Source organism: Mastigoproctus giganteus, chromosome 6 (assembly GCF_048544385.1).
Source record: "Mastigoproctus giganteus isolate SK-2022 chromosome 6, ASM4854438v1, whole genome shotgun sequence".
Taxonomy (NCBI): Eukaryota; Metazoa; Arthropoda; class Arachnida; order Uropygi; family Thelyphonidae; genus Mastigoproctus; species Mastigoproctus giganteus.
The window spans coordinates 105,210,591-105,230,326 of record NC_143580.1 but is presented as its reverse complement, the minus strand read 5'-3'; the positions used below and the strand labels follow the sequence as shown (position 1 = coordinate 105,230,326).

Here is a 19,736-nt window from a genome sequence, read left to right as displayed (position 1 = left end):
GACCAGGTTGGTACTGTATTTTAAAGTGTCGGAATTTTCACAGCGACACTTTAAAACGGCGTTTCAAAGATTTAGGCGTTTTGAGTGGTCGGTGTTTTCAGCGCTTAGATGTGTCGGCCCATCCTTCCGTCCTAGTAGTTCAACACGTGCTTAAGTGAACAGGTTTTTCCCACCGTTTAAAACATCCCTATTGAAACTGGTGCCTCAACCAGGTTCTCCCCTCTATTACAAAGGCTTATTGTCCAATTGCTTATTGTCAAATCTAGGTAAAACTTTAAATGTCAGACTAGGCTCACCTGGAACATTAGCTCAACTACCCAAGTGTATTCTCTGATCGACGCGTGTTCTCTGATCGATTTGCCTGTTTTGCTGGACGAAAAACCTTAGTTTCTAGGAGGAAAAAAACTTTAATCTACGCCTGAGACCGACTAACTCAGTCACGGAGTGAAAAAAAAAGGCAATAAAAGTCCCTCGTGTCACTGACGGAATTTGAACCCGGGCCTTTTCTACCCGGTGTCAGAAGGACGGCAACGATGCCACTCGCGTAGACTAATCAAAACTACAACATCTTATTGCTGTTCGCTTGGACTCTTTTTTACAAACCTCTCATTAAAATCACCAAATCAATTGGATTCCGCGCCGGTCGCGGTAACGAAAGAGCTGTGGTCGAACTCCTTTCCCGTGTTTCAATTACGCAAAGACGAGGAATTTGACCCCCAGTGGTGGGTCAGTTTGTTTGCTCGCCTTTAGGGTTGTTAACTATTCGTCACAGCTTTACGATCTTACCCGTAGTAACTTTGTCGTCGCTCAGTTCTAATAATGTCTGATACTCAGAAAATCTGCCATTCTGTTTCGCGAGGATGCCCTAAGTTTCTGTTCTTGGTCCACTCATCTGGGATTTTGTCCTGTTAGAGTAGCTGCTTCGCTCTATTCCTTTTGCGTATGGAGCTACCGGCAGCACTTAGGAGACCATGTTACATTTTTTCCGGGACAGGAACGGGATCTTCCAAGACGATAATGCGCCTTGTTCTCGGGCCTGCATTGTGCACGAGTGGTTCAAGGAACACAGTCAAGATATCATCACGTTAATTGGGCTCCAAATTCGCCTGACTCAATCTAACTGAACGCCTGCGGGAAGTGAAGCATATGGACACGCAGCCGCAACCGTCATCTATTACCACACTGTGGAAAGCCTGTCAGGCAGCATGGCTGCTGATTCCACGGACGTCTTGAAACGTGTAGTAAAGTCAATGCCTAGGCAAATAGCGGCTGTTATCCGTCTGAACGGTGGCCCAATACAGCATTAGATAGGTGATCATAATTCAGTGATCACTGAGTGTATATACAAATTGTACTGTATACATGCAGAGTTCAACGTATAGCATTGTTCCAGCGCAAAGTGACGTGTCTTAACTTATTCTCAGATTCTACTGGTAGCATCTATTATAAATTCACGCACGCTTCCTTTTCTAGCAGTATTTTCCAGTCTTTAGTCAGTTGCATCTATGTTAGATTTATGACATTTTGAAATTGTTTTTATGCTTAAATTCTCACTACACAGTACGTATCACTTCTGTAACAGATAACTTTCACTACATTTATGTTTATCAGAATGCGTATAACTGCATGACTTATTAAGACAGGGTTACGTGCTCCTAACTCTGTAAAATCATTCCTGTGAAAACATTATTCTAAAAGCATAAATTAGCTTGTCTAATTGTTACAGAATTGAAATATGCGCAGGTGGTTGTGTAGGTATGCAATGTCAAAGGTTGACTGTGTTCACTATCGCTACGGAAGTCCGGCATACAACAGCTGGCTTAGCGAATTTAACAGGATAAAATAAATGTGCTACCAGAGATCTCATATAAACATCGTTTGTCGAAATTATATCATATGTAACCTATCATCCGAGGGAATCATAATTCCCAAGATGCGAAAATTTTAGATGAATCAGCAGGACGTTTTAAGAATGAAATAAATTCGAAAAATAATTATGAAACACTTAGTATTTGGCATATGTAATTATGATTCGGTTATTAATTACCATGTTTCGTTATATTTTTCAATAATACATCTCACACAACTTATTATAAAAAAATATTAGATTTATAACATTTTAAAATTTGATTTTTTCCCCTAAAAATATTAGTTTATCACTATAGAATTAAAATTCAAATAACCAAACTTTATAAACGATTTAAAGCACTACAAAATCGGCAGTTATAGAATTGCTGTATTACATAAAATACTCTATTGTCCGTCTTATGTGAAGCTGTATACTTTTTTTGGAGTATACAGCGGCTGTAGTTAATTAATCTGAGAAATAAATTGCCCCTCATTTAGCCAAATTAATAATATTCGATATGACACAAAATTATTAATAAATTCGATATAATGACACCAAACCATTAGATGTCATTATATCGAATCTCTAAAGTGTGAGCGCATTCCATGGACCGCTTCCCTGTGCAGTTCAAAAATGAGTTTTTTGGGGGCGAGAGAACTGTACACTCCTCGCCTGAGTTAGTCTCTCAGGAGAGGATTGTCTCGTTATAACGAGCGACTAGCGATTTCATAGCACACAAAAAAGTTCTAGTCCTGACGAAGGAAAGAATTGAAGTAAGACATTTTTATTATTTTTTTTTTATGCCGGTATGGTATATACATTATTAACAGCGGGTTCGTAGTCAAGTGCTATAAGCAAGTGCTCCTTTTAGCCATATCCTATCAAAATTTCAAATTATGAATCTGAAATTGGTAGCTCCTGATTGCTAAATAAGGTCGATCTGCCAACCCTGGACCAGCATGGCAGATTATGGTCCATTTCCCTCAACATGAATCGTTGAAAAGGCTTCCATGCTACAGTTCATTTTTTTATTTATTTTATTCACTTTTCTTGGTGGACAGATTAGTGCCATTGCACCATGTTCTGTTCGTAATGAACTGCTGAAGTAGTTAAATTGGCATCGTTTTAGTTCTCATATTGTGAATATCTTCACGACAAGTTGCCATGGTATTGCATTACCTCGAATAAGTAACGCTTCACCAATGTGAAAGACTAATGTTACTTATTCTTGGAAGATACTACCAAGACGGCACCGTTTCAAGGCTTGTTGGCACAATGGCAACTCGAAGGTATTCATAATATGAGATATAACTAAAACGATGCCAATTTAACTACTTCGCCAGCTCACTACGAACAAAACATGGTGCCGTGGCACTAACTTGTCCACTAGTCACTCTTATGCGTAGTCTCATGCTTTATGCAAAAAAAAAAAAAAAAACACCTTTATTCGCTTTTAAATGTTATTTTTTCAAATTGCACAATACACAGTAATTCAAAACTCCATACATAACAAAAATGGTCACTTTTTTAACAAACTGTCTCTTTATTCACAAAGCATGCTCTACATGGAACTTCTTTCAAACGCTGCCAGCACTATGTCGGTTATGCCTTCATTGGTGGATGTTCGTGGACGAGCACTTCTCAGTTGGTCAGTAACACTTCCAGTCTCTCTGAACTTCTCAATAAGTTTGGCCAACAGTATCGTGTGTGATGTGCTTGCCATGTCGCATGTTAAATTCCATTGCAACTTTGCGACAGCTTCCTGATCCGGAATGATTATTATACGCTCTTCTTTAGACAAAGGCATTTTAGAAGGGTACCTAAAAATAGAAAAAAAAAATATTATTTGCTATGTATGGAGACTTTTGAATCACCCTATATATGTATATATGCTCATATGTCTTGTATAAAAATAATAAACCGTGAGCGCTACAACTTTTTGCTTGGCATTTTTCTGGAAGCGCGCGCATTTTTTTTTTATGAATTTTAACGAAATATGGACAACCCATGCCACTAAATCCAGGGAGGAAGTGTATTTTATTTCAATCTAAGATTGAAATAAAATGCTCATATTAATTTATAAGTGTATATTCATAACTAAATTATAGCAAAATTTGCACTTTTATTTGCACTTGTTCTGAAAAAAGGGGGGGGGGCGGTGAAATTAATGAAATATGCTAAGGAACACGCATGGTGTAAAAGTTTGGGAACCTCTGGTGTAGCAGTTTTAGTCGAAAGTAGTTTATTTTGTACATGTTCCAAAAAATAATAAAAATAAATTTCTTAAATCAAAACTACTAAATGGATAGCTTTACTAATTTCGGATGGAAAAGCAATGGAATGTTCTGGAAGCAGATTACTGGAATTTTCCTTTGTTTGTAACTGCAGTATATTGTAACGTGGAACTTATTTGCTGTGAAGTTTGGTGCTGGTTGCGAGAACGAAATTCATAGTTATAATGTAATGTATTATTTAGCTACAAGAAACTTTTTTTTTTTTTTTTTTTTAAATATGGTTAGGGAAGGACGTTACGTGGTTTCTATCCATTTAAAATTATAATATATCTAAATTACCACTCTTATACCACGCGGAGTTTTTTAAATATTTTATTTAGGGGTTACCTAAACTAATATACATTGAGTAACCTTTCGGGCATCTTGCCGATACCCATCATCAGACCTTGCTGTTGAGAGACAAAAATAACTTATATTTTACATTGTGCAGATCTAAATAACAATAAACTAAGATGTAAATACATCTTCGTAATATGTAATTAATCATATGTAAATATAACTTAGTTTATTGTTATTTAGATCTGCACAATGTAAAATATAAGTTATTTTTGTCTCCCAACAGCAAGGTCTGATGATGGGTATCGGCAAGATACCCGAAAGGTTACTCAATGTATATTAGTTTAGGTAACACCTAAATAAAATACTTAAAAAACTCCGCGTGGTATAAGAGTGGTAATTTGGATATATAATTTTATTAACACTGGTACTGATGAAATTTCTTTTAATAATAAAGTGTCCCCCTCATGAAAGAAACTATCGACGTTTTCTCACCTAGAATCAGAAATTCATTATGCCAAATTAGGAAAAAAAAAAAAAACCTCTGGGGAATACCAGGAGGGAAAAAAGCACTGGTGCAAGGGCACTTGCTGAATGATTTCCATTTTTGTAACACCGAATCGGAAATAGAGAATTTTGCGTGCCACCACAGTTTTCAGAGGATTACTGTGAGTTCAAAATAAATTCTTTCAAAAGACTTATAATATAAATAGAACTATAAAGGTAACTTTGTCATATCCGAAGTAATCTCTTGGTTAATTTAAAGCGCAAAGTCAGGCTAAAGTTTCAATTCGATTACGTACTTGTTTCTAATGAAACTCATTCTATGACGTACTGAAAGTCAATAAAAACGTTAACGCTCTGTCAAAGGGACGTTAAAGTTTTTGCGTATTTACTTCGTCTTTTTAATCAGACAAATTCTTTCTGCAACGTGTTCATAATTCAGTCGGTCATTGTTTAGGACATTCAGAAAGTCACTCAACTACAGAAAATTTGCAAATACTTTCAGAAAGCGTACATTCCAATTTCTGACTCCTTAGTTCGTTCCAAACATGGCATTCATTTCATGCCATGCAAATAACACCCCTATAAGTATATAATATATTTAGTCATTGGGATGCAAGAATAACTTCTATTATTAAAATAGGAATAATAATTATGTTAATGAACATACTGAACTGATGATCAATTTTAACAAAATACCTGCACTTCAAAATTTTTGCATACTTGCAGATTATTAAATATTATTTTAGCTGAAAGCTCTGTGTCCGAAATGGGTTCACATCAACCACGTTTTGGACATCGCAATTGCAGATTGCTTGTGGCGTAGATCAGAGGTACCTTCGTTAAAATTCTCTGCCCTCCCCTTTTCCCATCCATTTCTGAGAGTTCCCACTCCCACAATGCACGCGTCAGGTTTCAATGTTGAGTATAAGCGACTAGTATTTTCTTACGTCATTGCGCTGTTATTTCTTTCTCTCGTTCAACGGGGGAGGGGGGGGGCATATGTTAAAAGTCAAGTTATTTCGGAATAAATACTTCTTTCATGAAAGTACTCATGGTTCCAGACTTCATTTATATGAAGAGACTAGAAAGTTTGTTTGGTAGTGTATAATTAAAGATAGGTAAATCTTTAATTAGAAATTAAAATTCTAATTAAAAAACTTTCTCAAAAACAGTAATTGGAAAACTTTCATAAAAATGAAGTCATAATTGTTTGCAGCATTAAATTTATCATTGCGTAGATTTTATTTGCTAGTTGTATTGTACTGTGTATCACGAAGTAACGACATCTGAGTGTCATCTGCACTGCTCTTCACGAATAGAATAAACTAACGTCTTAAAATATGTGCTTAGAAGAGCAAATGAGCGGCTTACATCAAGAACTAAAACTTCTCTCAGTAGAAAATCTTAGTTTTAATGAAAAGCATAATACTAGGGCCGACTTCTGGTTTGTGTTTTAGGCGATTCGCAGGAGACCACATATTTTATCTTACCTCATTAGAGAAAGAATATCCCTGTTTCGCTCTCGCAACCAATATGCTAGTTTGGTTCCTACTAGAGCAACATATTGCTAATATAACCCGCAGTACCACCGTCTCATTATTGGTAGGTTGAAAGCTGTCTCATTCCAACTGGTTCCGCTCAAACTGTTACAGCGCTGCCTAGCTGATTGTCCTAACGGAAGCAGCTGAAGGCAAGTTAACACAGGTGTTGGTTGCAGTACCGTACAGTCGACAGTAGTGTCCGCTATGGAGCCTCCAGACAATTACAGTCCACACGCTCCAGTGACGTCACCTGCTCTCCTCACGTAGCGCGCGAGTCGCGTGGCGCACGTGGAGGAACTTGTAAGAGATGTGGGGAAAGGACGGTCATTCTGATTATTGGAAGCACGTGCGTTAACTTGCCGCATTTTCAACTTAGTGCTACGTTTTACCAAGTTACCGAATGATTCCTGTTTGCTTGAGATCTGCATGTGCAGGTATGGGTACAGAAACTGGGATCGAAACTTCGGACGGGTAACTGTGCTCGCCGATAGGGAGCACATTGCTGATGTTGCTGCAGACATGCATCGCGTAATTTAAGCCCGCAGTGAGCAAATGAGGTTTAGGTTTAGAAATTCCTGGATAGAAAGTGCATTTCGGACCTTTATATCAAGGGAAATTTTTAACTGGTTCGTTCCTACTTTATTTTGCTTTATTAGAGCAAGATTTTGCTCAAGTTGCAACAGAAATCAAAATGTTGCCTTTAAGTGCTATATCGAACAGGACATAATTCTTCCATTGTCGCTAGATGGCTGCGCATCGACTGCAACCCAGTTCAGGCATGTGAAAAACAAAGTTTTTATTTTCCCCCCCTTTCTGCTGTGGTCATTTTATTTGTTAAGGCTAGACCTAGTAACTGCATCATCACTTTTCCCCCCTTTTTTTGTGGAATCTAGATGATTAACGAAATAAATTTAATCATATTTATTCGTAATTAGTGGTTATTCGGGTTCTGCGTTGTTTTATGTCACGAACAATTCTTTATAGTAACAAGGTATCATTCTGAATGCGATGCCGCCTGATAGTACATAAGTTATCGTTTAAAACTGTTCCACCCGAGCAGCTGATAAAAACTGACTTTGTTTGCATTCTTTATCTACGGAAGGAAACCTCGCATTTCATTTTGCAATGACCGGAAACAAGAGGATTTTATTAGCGATGAACTTGGTATTGTGAGTTTGGGTGTGGGAGAAGTCGATGTGTGAAGGCGACTGAGAAATGACTTTCTTATGGATAAATCTGATGTGCTTGCGAGTGAAGTATTTGTATGTTCTTTCATGGATGTGGTTTTGCAACTTAAAAGGCTGGAGTGTATGTACAAGTAAGTGTTGGTTTATCTTACTTATTGAACAATTCTTAAGATTTTACTTGACAAAGGAACAGTATAGATTTTCTTTTATTTCAGTGGAATTTTTTTTATTTTGTGCAATATGCCAATGCGCATTAAGTTCTAATTAACTAGTTAACAGCTTTATTCAGATTTATTTATGCTATTGCAGGTGTTTTTTTCCTTTTATTACTCATTTTTGTGGATTTTCAAAGGTTGAAACTTAAGGAAAAGGGATATTTTTAATCTCAGTAGTGTCTGTATTTCATGGATTAGGCGAATGATAACGCTGATTAATACGAATGAGTCCTCCATCACGAAGATCAAATAACAGCTGGGCAAAATGTACGTGATTTACATATTTCGAGGTGTCAATGTTGATATATTTTTTAAAAGTTAACTTTACCGAAATAACTTTTATTTAGATATCAGCAACATTTGTAGGACGTTTAGCTCAGGTTTCAATTGATATTCTACACAATATTTCTCCTTATTGAAAAAAGAATACTATGAAAGGGAGAATTACAACAGGCCTAGGGGATAAAGTTTTGTGGTCCCACTAACATTGGGACCGCAACTAACATAGCCGAGTGATCAAACGCTAGGGTACTGTACTGCACGCATTTGAGTTGAACATGTTTCAAGCCCATGTAATTAAATACGGCACTGTTCTGTTCTTGTATTCTTTATCCTATGAAATCCTCCAACGCTATGTGGCCCCCCCTGGAGTATGAACATTATTTATATATCGAAAGTAAATATTTTTATGCTGGAACCAATAAAAAAAAATGTGCCATAAAATCTCTCTTAGCATAATCAAACAGGAAACTGGCTTAAAAAGCTAAAAGCAAGTAATTTATATAATTTCTTAAACTGTTCAAGTTGCCTGATAATTTACTATAGGTCTTGTGTATACCTTTGCTACTATTTTAACGATTTAAGTCCACTCTGCAACTTTATCCGGTATCTATTCAGTTGATAGTTTAATGTAGTGGTTGATACAGTATAATATTGCCGATTACTTGAGTGCCCTCTCAGAAATGTGGCCGATCATTTAAAAAATTTAAATGGAAATGAAAAATGGAACTGTTTTATAACAATTCTATTTGATAATTACATTCTAAATATTGCGCTAGTTTAATAGTTTTATTTGTTCTGACTTAGACGAGAATCGTTACAGCTTCAATTAAACAAAAAAAAAAAGGAAATAAATAAAAAAAAAAAAAAAAACACGCTTTATATGTCAAATCGTTTTAACAATTGTCCAATTCTTTTAACCTTTCTTGCAGTTTTCTGGCGAACACAGCAATCTTTGAACTTCTGTTACTAACCGATTTTGTCTTGGTAGCTTGAAGGAAGTTTCACTTGCTGTTTATTTGCTCTCGATCAAACTTCGATCTATGTAAATTTTTCTTGTTGTTTTACTGTTAAATGCAATATGATTTCAACGTTCAATTGAGGAATGCCAGCTAAGAAATAACAGCAAGTTTATGTATTTTTATCTATATATGGATTGTGTACATACACACAGAGGACATTTTTGTGAATTATAAACCCGGAACGTTGAGAAAGGCCCCTAGAAAAAGGGGAGGTGCTCCTCCCCCGACAAAATTTTTATAAAATCAGTATGCCAATATGCCCCAAATTTTACAACTGGGGGCTTTTACAAAGTCTTAAACAGTTCATTTGGATTTTTTTTTTTTTTCCTGAAATCTCAATGAAAATATTTTATTGCTTTTGCTGTTGGCCTTGCACTCTCCTTTGTTGCAGTGTGTTTAATAGAATCAACTTTTCCACTTCAATAATATCGCGCTTCACAATAAACATTACACGTTCTCATTCCCCAGTGATGCTTTAAAATAATGGCCTCAATAAGCGCTAATTTTGACATTTCAAATTGCAGAAGTATAGCAAGTTGGATAAAACTAATTTAATAGGCATTATTTGCTTTATTATTCAATACATTTTTATAAAGATTACTGTGGGGGTGGGTTTCGTTATCTTTATTATTCTGACAATCCTATTCCTCAAGGAGGCCTACAATTATATTATATTATGTTATATTTTTTTATATCCCCTTATTTTAACCCCTCCCACTTTAACACCTGACTTGATTGATTTCAGAAAATTCCCAGACTCACGGGGACCCCAAATATATTAAGGTATCCTTCCACTGGACTGGCTGAGTTTAGAAATGACAGACACACACAAGAATGTAGAATATAAAATTTTTTTTATTGTCATATCATATATAAGAAAATTACAATAACCTTTAAAAGAATACAGTATTTAGTTTGACACTTGTTATTTTACTAATTTTTAAATGTGTATATATCTTGTAATTTACGGTCAACCTTGTTATCAAAAGAACTACTAAATCCTAATACTTATATATATCTACATATACATATATATATATCATTGTGTCTCTTCTTGTTGCTCTACAAAGATTTCAGTAGGTCCGCACATTTATTACCCTCACAACGTACAATCAGTCTCTTTGCTCCTTAACAGTCCATGTAAGTCAATAAACCACCATCAGCCAATGAACAGACAAAATTATAATTTCATAAGTGCTCGTTTCCCAACTTATTAGGAAATACATATATATTCATTCAAGAATCCTTCCTTGCAAACATGTCACCAGTCAACAATATCCAACCAATTTACTTAGTTACCTTTCCGTTCAATTAATCCACTATTTCATAATTAGGGCTAGATGCTCATTTAATTGTTTACTTGTTTAATCATTTTCTACCCCAAATAAGTCATACTCACAGCAATTTAACATTCACAATAATTCAAGGACAAAATTTTTACTTCCTACTACAGATTAACTTACTCTTAAATTGCATTACTCTGATCTCTATACTAATTTAAATTATCACTCCTTAAGTATTACACTCGTACAAATATATATATATATAGTTAGTACTTTGACATTCTCTCTTAAAACTTATAGCGTCCTCCTAGAGTCCTTTTCATTATTAAATTAGTTCCCCTTTTTTCTTATATTCTCAGTACTTATTCTAGAACTTACGCAATGGTCTGGTATTCCTCCCTGCTCGGTCTCTCTTCCTATCTGCTCGGGGTGAGGACTGGAAAACGAAAGGTTGCTCATCCGGGGAACACAGTAATCTATCCTGGGTTTCTCTACCGGGTACGGCACGGCTGAAGATAATACCGGATCTTATCTCCTTTCTTCTTCCATCTGCGTTGCGTCCGAGGACTGGGATACCTTCCGGGTCGACTAGTCACTCAACTGCTCAATCGAGAAATTTGCCTCTATGGCGTTTCACCATTCTTCCCCCATAGACTGCATTAACTTCTTCAAGGGAACGATACTTCCGACTCTAGACTTTCACAAAATAAATTCTTATAATCAATTCTCCCACTACAGCTTCCATCTCCCCAGGACTGCTTCCACCACAAAAACTCCTCTCCGAATGAACCCAGTATCAATTTTTTCTTTCCTTCTCTCTTTTCTCTCAAAATTCCCACCGCTTTCTTCCTGGCCAATCGTTGACTTCCCTATCCTTTCCTTCGTGATCCTATTCGTCTCCCTTCATTTCCGTGGGCGTGCTTTCTTTTTCCTAGTGTGACCGAACTTCCGATAATCTGGAAAATTCTGGTAATTTCTAGAAATTAAACGTAAGTTCCGGTCAGCTAAGAGTTTCAGGCTTTCTTTGTGACCTCACCCCCATATCCATTTCTAGTCGCCCACACCTGCTAGAGGTCGAACCGTGAAATCTATAATAGGGCCACTTCCGCACTCAGTGCCCTTTCTATAGTGTATATGCTCCTGTCTTAAGTGGGATTTGTTTCGGTTCATTATAATTACTTTTACTGACTCGCTTAAGGAATTCTTTACAACCGAGATTTGGAGTGTTTGGACTAACCTTCGAATTCCAGTGTTTCTTAACAAATGATACTTGACTGAAACTAACTATATATGCCACAATTAATTCTTCCAATATTTAACAAACTTTATTAAATTATTGTAAGGCTGGGTCCTTACATTGCATCCCTCTCCCCCTAAAATTTATATCCCATATATATAAATTTTATACAGGTCCTCAGGCGGATGTGCCTTCTTCCAGGGCCTACTTATTAACTACAATCTATCCCTCGTATTCCTATATACAATTCTATACATGTACATTAATTAAATGGATATTTTTTTTTCTGTCACTAAAACTATTCCCATCCCATGTTTTCATTAAATGCTGCTCCTAAATACATTTGTTGTAGCCTGTTTGTCTCTTTCAACTTGAGGGCCCTTTCCCCATAGGGAGTTTCAGTTCTGTGGTTCCATGGCCATTCGATTCTTTTCGGCTCTGTTGATTCATTTACCAAGTTGTCATTCTTTTCACCTCCACTTTCTTCCACTTTATTTAACAGTTCGCTATCTTCATGTTTCTCTTCCCTTCGAGACGTTTTCTTTCCAGAATTTCCATTGACCCTTTCTGTCATTTCCAAAACTCCCACGTGTAACATCCTTCCACTTTCTCGACACTTTCTCTCATTATTCTTATTAGTTTTGTTGTTCTTCTTCAATTCCCTTAATTCTTCTTGTGCAACCAGAACTTTATTAACAGTGTTTGCCTTATACCCTTCTAATTCTTTCACACTCGTTCCCTTTGAAGATTCCCCTCGCTCTGGCTCGTACTGGGCTCTGCTGCCAGCATTTTGCCTTCTGTCTACTTTAGACCTCACCTGGGTATCACTACCGAAGTTAATGCTGCCATTTCCCACATCTACCTTGGCTCTTAATTTCTTTAGTAGGTCCGTGCCTAGTATTGCGTCATGTCGACGACTGTTTACTCTATTTGCCACTAAATATGAATGGGGCACCATGTTTTCACATCCCTGTAATCTTATCTTGTCTCTGACTATATAGTTGGTGTGAATTTCTTCAGCACCTACCCCTTTCACAAGAAATTCGCGGCAACATCTCACATCTCCCTTATTTGACCCTTTGCAGTATCTGATGAGGTAATCCCACATTAATATTGACCTCGAGGCTCCTGTGTCTACAAGAAATTTACCTGGTACCCCTCCTAAGCTTCCCTTTACATATAACAGGTCGTTCCCCCTTCCGTTATCACTTACAGCGCCTAAAGTTATGTTTTTTCTTTTGGCTGTGTTTATGTGTAATGCTTGTTCACTCCTCCCAGGGTTTTGCTCCTGGCTGTAGTTACTACCTCCGCGGTATCCCCTTTGGCTATTCCTGTGTGGACAATATCTAGCGAGATGTTCCTTGCCCCCACATATGTAACACCTCCTCTGTCCATTTCGCCTATCTTCTCTGACTTCCCCTTTCCACCCCTCTGTGTCGCTGTACTTGCCACTTGTGCTCTGCCCTATTTGCGGTCTTTCGCCCCCCTGCCTATTATTTTCATCTAGTGCATTGTTTTTTGTGTTTAATTGCTCTAATAATTTATTTAACTTTATTTCCATTCCCGCTATCTGTTTTTCTAGCCCTTCTAACTTAATTTCGCCTTCCCTTTCTTTATTACCTTTCGGTTTTGTCCCTTCTCCTGTGGCTAATACATTTATGTCCCCTCTTATTGCCCCCCGACCTTGGAGATCTAGCTTTTCCTCATCAGTGGCTAGTTTCATGGCCTCGGCTAATGAATTGGGTTTTCTCCTTAGAATCTCTCGCTTATATTTATCCCTGACCCCCATCAAAAATTGTCCCATCAGGATTTTGTCAAAGGCGCTATTTTCTTTTTCTGATACTTCTGTATTTAATTTTACTGTTAAAAACCTTTTGTAATAGTCCTCTATGCTTTCGCGATTATTTTGACTATAATTATTTAATATCCCGATTCCTTCTAGGAACGTGATCTTTGGGGAAAATAACTTCCTTAATATCTTTTCAAATTTGTCTAATGTTGCTATTTCCATCCCTTGGGTCTCCTCTAAATACCTAGTCTGGGCCCTGCCCTCTAGCTTGAATTCCGCCATCATGACTATTTCTAGTTCCGTTAATTCTTCCTTTTCCTTAATCATTTTCAGTTTTCTCAGAAAATGTTCCACATTTTCTGATGGTTCCCCTTTAAATACTTTTAAAAATTTGCTTAACTTAATTGGGCCCCTATTATCATTCCCTATACTAACAATTGTTTCTCCTGATGTCTCCTGCCCGTTGATATTTTCCTCCCTTTCTCTATCCCTACTGCTGTTCGCTCTCCTTGTAGCCATGACTTATCTTTCGAGGTGGGGTTTATTCTAATTAACTAGCTATTTTCTATCAATACCTTTCTTATTCTATAACTTATTTCATCTAATTCTAAAACACATGAAATTCTAATTCAGTACCCACTTTAACCTTTAACTACTTACTTTTTTTTTTTTTTTTTCTTTTCACTTTCTGGCTCGCCAGCTGAATTTTTTTCTATCAGTTTCAGCAACTGGATTACATATATATATACATATATATATATTTTTTTTCTGTCGTTCTGAACTCAGCCTTCCGTCGTGAAGAATTATCCTGGCTCTGGCTCGCCAATTGTGGGGGTGGGTTTCGTTATCTTTATTATTCTGACAATCCTATTCCTCAAGGAGGCCTACAATTATATTATATTATGTTATATTTTTTTATATCCCCTTATTTTAACCCCTCCCACTTTAACACCTGACTTGATTGATTTCAGAAAATTCCCAGACTCACGGGGACCCCAAATATATTAAGGTATCCTTCCACTGGACTGGCTGAGTTTAGAAATGACAGACACACACAAGAATGTAGAATATAAAATTTTTTTTATTGTCATATCATATATAAGAAAATTACAATAACCTTTAAAAGAATACAGTATTTAGTTTGACACTTGTTATTTTACTAATTTTTAAATGTGTATATATCTTGTAATTTACGGTCAACCTTGTTATCAAAAGAACTACTAAATCCTAATACTTATATATATCTACATATACATATATCATTGTGTCTCTTCTTGTTGCTCTACAAAGATTTCAGTAGGTCCGCACATTTATTACCCTCACAACGTACAATCAGTCTCTTTGCTCCTTAACAGTCCATGTAAGTCAATAAACCACCATCAGCCAATGAACAGACAAAATTATAATTTCATAAGTGCTCGTTTCCCAACTTATTAGGAAATACATATATATTCATTCAAGAATCCTTCCTTGCAAACATGTCACCAGTCAACAATATCCAACCAATTTACTTAGTTACCTTTCCGTTCAATTAATCCACTATTTCATAATTAGGGCTAGATGCTCATTTAATTGTTTACTTGTTTAATCATTTTCTACCCCAAATAAGTCATACTCACAGCAATTTAACATTCACAATAATTCAAGGACAAAATTTTTACTTCCTACTACAGATTAACTTACTCTTAAATTGCATTACTCTGATCTCTATACTAATTTAAATTATCACTCCTTAAGTATTACACTCGTACAAATATATATATATATAGTTAGTACTTTGACATTCTCTCTTAAAACTTATAGCGTCCTCCTAGAGTCCTTTTCATTATTAAATTAGTTCCCCTTTTTTCTTATATTCTCAGTACTTATTCTAGAACTTACGCAATGGTCTGGTATTCCTCCCTGCTCGGTCTCTCTTCCTATCTGCTCGGGGTGAGGACTGGAAAACGAAAGGTTGCTCATCCGGGGAACACAGTAATCTATCCTGGGTTTCTCTACCGGGTACGGCACGGCTGAAGATAATACCGGATCTTATCTCCTTTCTTCTTCCATCTGCGTTGCGTCCGAGGACTGGGATACCTTCCGGGTCGACTAGTCACTCAACTGCTCAATCGAGAAATTTGCCTCTATGGCGTTTCACCATTCTTCCCCCATAGACTGCATTAACTTCTTCAAGGGAACGATACTTCTGACTCTAGACTTTCACAAAATAAATTCTTATAATCAATTCTCCCACTACAGCTTCCATCTCCCCAGGACTGCTTCCACCACAAAAACTCCTCTCCGAATGAACCCAGTATCAATTTTTTCTTTCCTTCTCTCTTTTCTCTCAAAATTCCCACCGCTTTCTTCCTGGCCAATCGTTGACTTCCCTATCCTTTCCTTCGTGATCCTATTCGTCTCCCTTCATTTCCGTGGGCGTGCTTTCTTTTTCCTAGTGTGACCGAACTTCCGATAATCTGGAAAATTCTGGTAATTTCTAGAAATTAAACGTAAGTTCCGGTCAGCTAAGAGTTTCAGGCTTTCTTTGTGACCTCACCCCCATATCCATTTCTAGTCGCCCACACCTGCTAGAGGTCGAACCGTGAAATCTATAATAGGGCCACTTCCGCACTCAGTGCCCTTTCTATAGTGTATATGCTCCTGTCTTAAGTGGGATTTGTTTCGGTTCATTATAATTACTTTTACTGACTCGCTTAAGGAATTCTTTACAACCGAGATTTGGAGTGTTTGGACTAACCTTCGAATTCCAGTGTTTCTTAACAAATGATACTTGACTGAAACTAACTATATATGCCACAATTAATTCTTCCAATATTTAACAAACTTTATTAAATTATTGTAAGGCTGGGTCCTTACATTACCACAGTAAAATCGCAATAATTCTTATTGCGATTTCTTTTTTTTTTTTTTTTTTTTTTTTTTAACTGTTGATGCTTATGGCTGCATGATAGTCGCAAATAAGCATAGTTTTAATTATTTAAATCGTTTTAATAGTTTAAGCATTGTGATTGACGAACGGTTCAATAGATGTCACAAAGTCAAGCTATTTAGTAAGCATTGGTAATAAAAAATAATATTTATTTAATTTTTGTTTGTTTGTTTTCAAAATATGGATTTTTATTTCTTTTTTAACTTCCGGAACGCCTTTCCGGAAGCAAAAAAGCCCTGCGCATTCATATTGATTATATCTTACCGAACTGTAATTTCAGAATTCAAATATAAACTGCAATTTCGTTTACATTTCAGAGAAATTTAAAAATATTTACGTTCAAGAGTATTTTCAGTTTAATTAAAAAATTAAAAGAGCTAAACTGGACTTTTTTTTTGATATTTTCATACCGTCTACGATACATCGTCACTTTCATACATCTGACGCCATTCCGGATACGAAATTCAATGTAAGAATTTCAGGAATAGACCACAATCCATTGTTAGTAATACTAGTATTGTATTTTCCGGTAATCAGGTGTATATAAAAATAGAAAACCCATTCTGCTATGTAGGCAATTTGCTTATATTCAGTTTAATTGTTCCCCGGCTCTGTCGTCAAACTGCTTTTTCGATCGTCAGGGCCAAATATACCGAGGTGCACTTTCGCGGTTGTTCCAGGAACCCAAAGTCGCGGGGGTGACACGGAACAAGCAGTTATTGTTAATCAAGGGGCTTTCTTCTGTGACTATATTTTTGAATTGTCGAAGTTGTCTCGGATACTTTTACACCAACTGTGAGATTTAAAAGAATAAAACTGTAATATACCTGTTTCATCAACACAATTTGTAGTCCAGTTACGAGGACTCGACCACGGTTACTCAAACGCTTGTGCTACTACACCTTCGTGCTCACTACTCAGCCAGGTGAGGTCTGCAGATATTTTCAATTTATTAAATAATGCATGTGTACTAGTTCAGGAGATGATGGACATGGGTGAGTCAGTGAGGAGGCGGCCTCATGAGGCCCTTCTCAAAGAGCGACATGACAACGTTTTCGACCAACTGTGAGGGCGCTTTAATATAAGAGAAACTACCCGTCCGGAATAATAGACACTAATCAATGTTTTCGAACGCCAGCCAACGTATAGTGAACACGTGCAAAGTGCACAGAGGTACCGCAATGCACGTGTTTCGGGGGCAGCAATGAAAGGATTCAAATGACTCCCTGATAGTGAGAACAATTAGTCTCAGAACAATTTGTAGACAAATTGCAGCTGAATAGCGAAAGGTCATTTAGTGAAGGGATGGGGAAGTGTTACGATGCATTCACTCTGAGCGTTATATTTCAATGTTAAATCGGCATATATGGGTGTTAATGGAATGGAGCGGCTGTATGATGAAATGTTTGGGAAATAATTTCTACTGTTGCTATTAGGTACTACTGTTATTGTTGCTGCACGGTACGAAGCATCACAGTGCGTTTGAAGGAAGAAAAAATATATAAAGTTAGCAAACTTCCCGAGCTATAAGTCTCCCTCAGAGTTTTAGCGTTGAAAATTGAGTTTTTTTTTTTTTTTTCATTTAAGTAAAGTTTCACCGTTTCTCACGGATTTTCATCAAGTGAACTAAGGTAAAGGTAAACTGCAGCCATTATCAATCCAATGCAGGATGGAAGCCTCCTCAACGGTTCATGTTGAGAGAAATGGACCATAATCTGCCACGCTGGTCCATTGCGGGCTGGCAGATCGACCGTATTTAGCAATCAGGGGCTTGAACCCCGGTCTACTCAAAGAGCATGTGCTACTGTACTCCTGCTCTTGACTACTCGGCTGCGGAGGCCGCCATCAAGTGAACTACACATCGTTAATCAGTTCTAGGAGCAACACTGGAGATATTTCCTGTGTTCGCACGCTCCTTGGATCGGCGCTTGAAGGTGACTACGTAAAAGATCGCAATTTAGTTAATTTCTTGTTGGAACTTTCATGGCGTGTATGAATTTATGGCAGGATGGAACCAATTATGAAACCAACTTTGAGATATCGTTGAGTCACAGAGTGCATAAGAAATAACATAAACGGACATTAAATGTTGGCTTGCAAGACGCAAACTGCTTTAATGTAAATCAAACGAAATCACTTTAGCAGTTTCGGTATACAGTAAACTTCTTAACCTATGCAACTTATCAGAATAATTGTCCCATTTGGGAGTTTTGAATCGCATTAACAAGAATAATTTATCGATATTTTCCGTTTTTCTTTAAGAATGTTAATATTCCTCTCTGCGAGTGTGGCTAGTAGTCGGGCCGTCGAGAGCTGGCATTCGTCTTTCACTGTAGGTTGTCCTGGGTCCAGTTCCGTGTCCAAAGCAGCTAACCCGCAAGCTTCTTCCCGACGCCCGTGCGAGTAGTGAGAAATGATTTTCTAAATTGGAATTTAAGATTATTTAAGATCTAACCTGTCCCGTGGCATGATTGTGCTACGGGACAGGTTAGTATTATGCCCAAACAGCCGCCCAAGCCTGAGCATTACAATTGATATTAATCCAAAAAAAAAAAAAAGAAAAAAGTTTCCCTCAAACGCAGTACTGAATACTGTATCATCATTTTCATTTGTTTACGGAATCATGCTACGACTGTTTTGACTTCCATGTCCAAATTAAACCGACGTTCATTGAAAGGTCACATAGTGAAAAATCTGGACTTGTATGCAAAGTGTCAGTGCCTTCCAGTGCATCTTTTGAAGGCGCCTCCGTAGCCAGGTGGGCAGGAGCAGTAGGAGGTACACACGCTTCTTGATTAGACCGGGGTTCGAGCCCGTGACCACTAAATACGGAGGATGCGGAAAGGTCAGGGAATGACCACCGCATATCCCCGGAGCAGTATGGCCTTAGTTGCTAATGCTCCTAAAAACCAAATAACAACAACAACATATTTTGAACAAGTAAAACCAAAATCGGTTTTCAAAATGTGGGCGTACATTATTTATTATTATTGTTGTTGTTGCTCTTATATTATTTCTCCCTGATTGGGGGATTCCACACCGTGACAGGTACTGCCTCCACGTGCACAGGGTGGTTGTAATGTCTGGTGTTACTGTCGGTCGAGGACTCTCTCTCTGACTATCCTACAGGTGTTCAGGATTGCGACTTTCTGGAGTTCCTTGTAGGTGTTCTCTGGGAGACCTGTTGCTGCTAGTCTGCTATGTAGGGTCTATGACACCATACCGGTGGTTGACACAATGATCGGGATGGTCGTTACGTCTTGCATATGCCACATCTCCTTGACCTCATGTCTCAGGTTTGTGTTTCCTAATTTTTTCTTCATGG

At 37.4% G+C, this 19,736-nt stretch overlaps 1 protein-coding gene and 1 long non-coding RNA gene across 2 annotated transcripts in view; one reads left to right on the top strand and one right to left on the bottom strand.

Annotated features, from left to right (window-relative positions):
* The window catches only part of LOC150084486 (protein kinase C-binding protein NELL1-like), a 512,402-nt gene that overhangs the window by 152,321 nt on the left and 340,345 nt on the right, over window positions 1-19,736 (top strand). The gene's annotated exons all lie outside the window — the stretch shown is intronic.
* Window positions 3,375-6,605, bottom strand: LOC150084487 (uncharacterized). Its single transcript, XR_016547060.1, has 2 exons — window positions 6,417-6,605; window positions 3,375-3,669 (listed from the first exon to the last, which is right to left on the bottom strand). It is a non-coding gene; the product is annotated as an uncharacterized LOC150084487 (long non-coding RNA).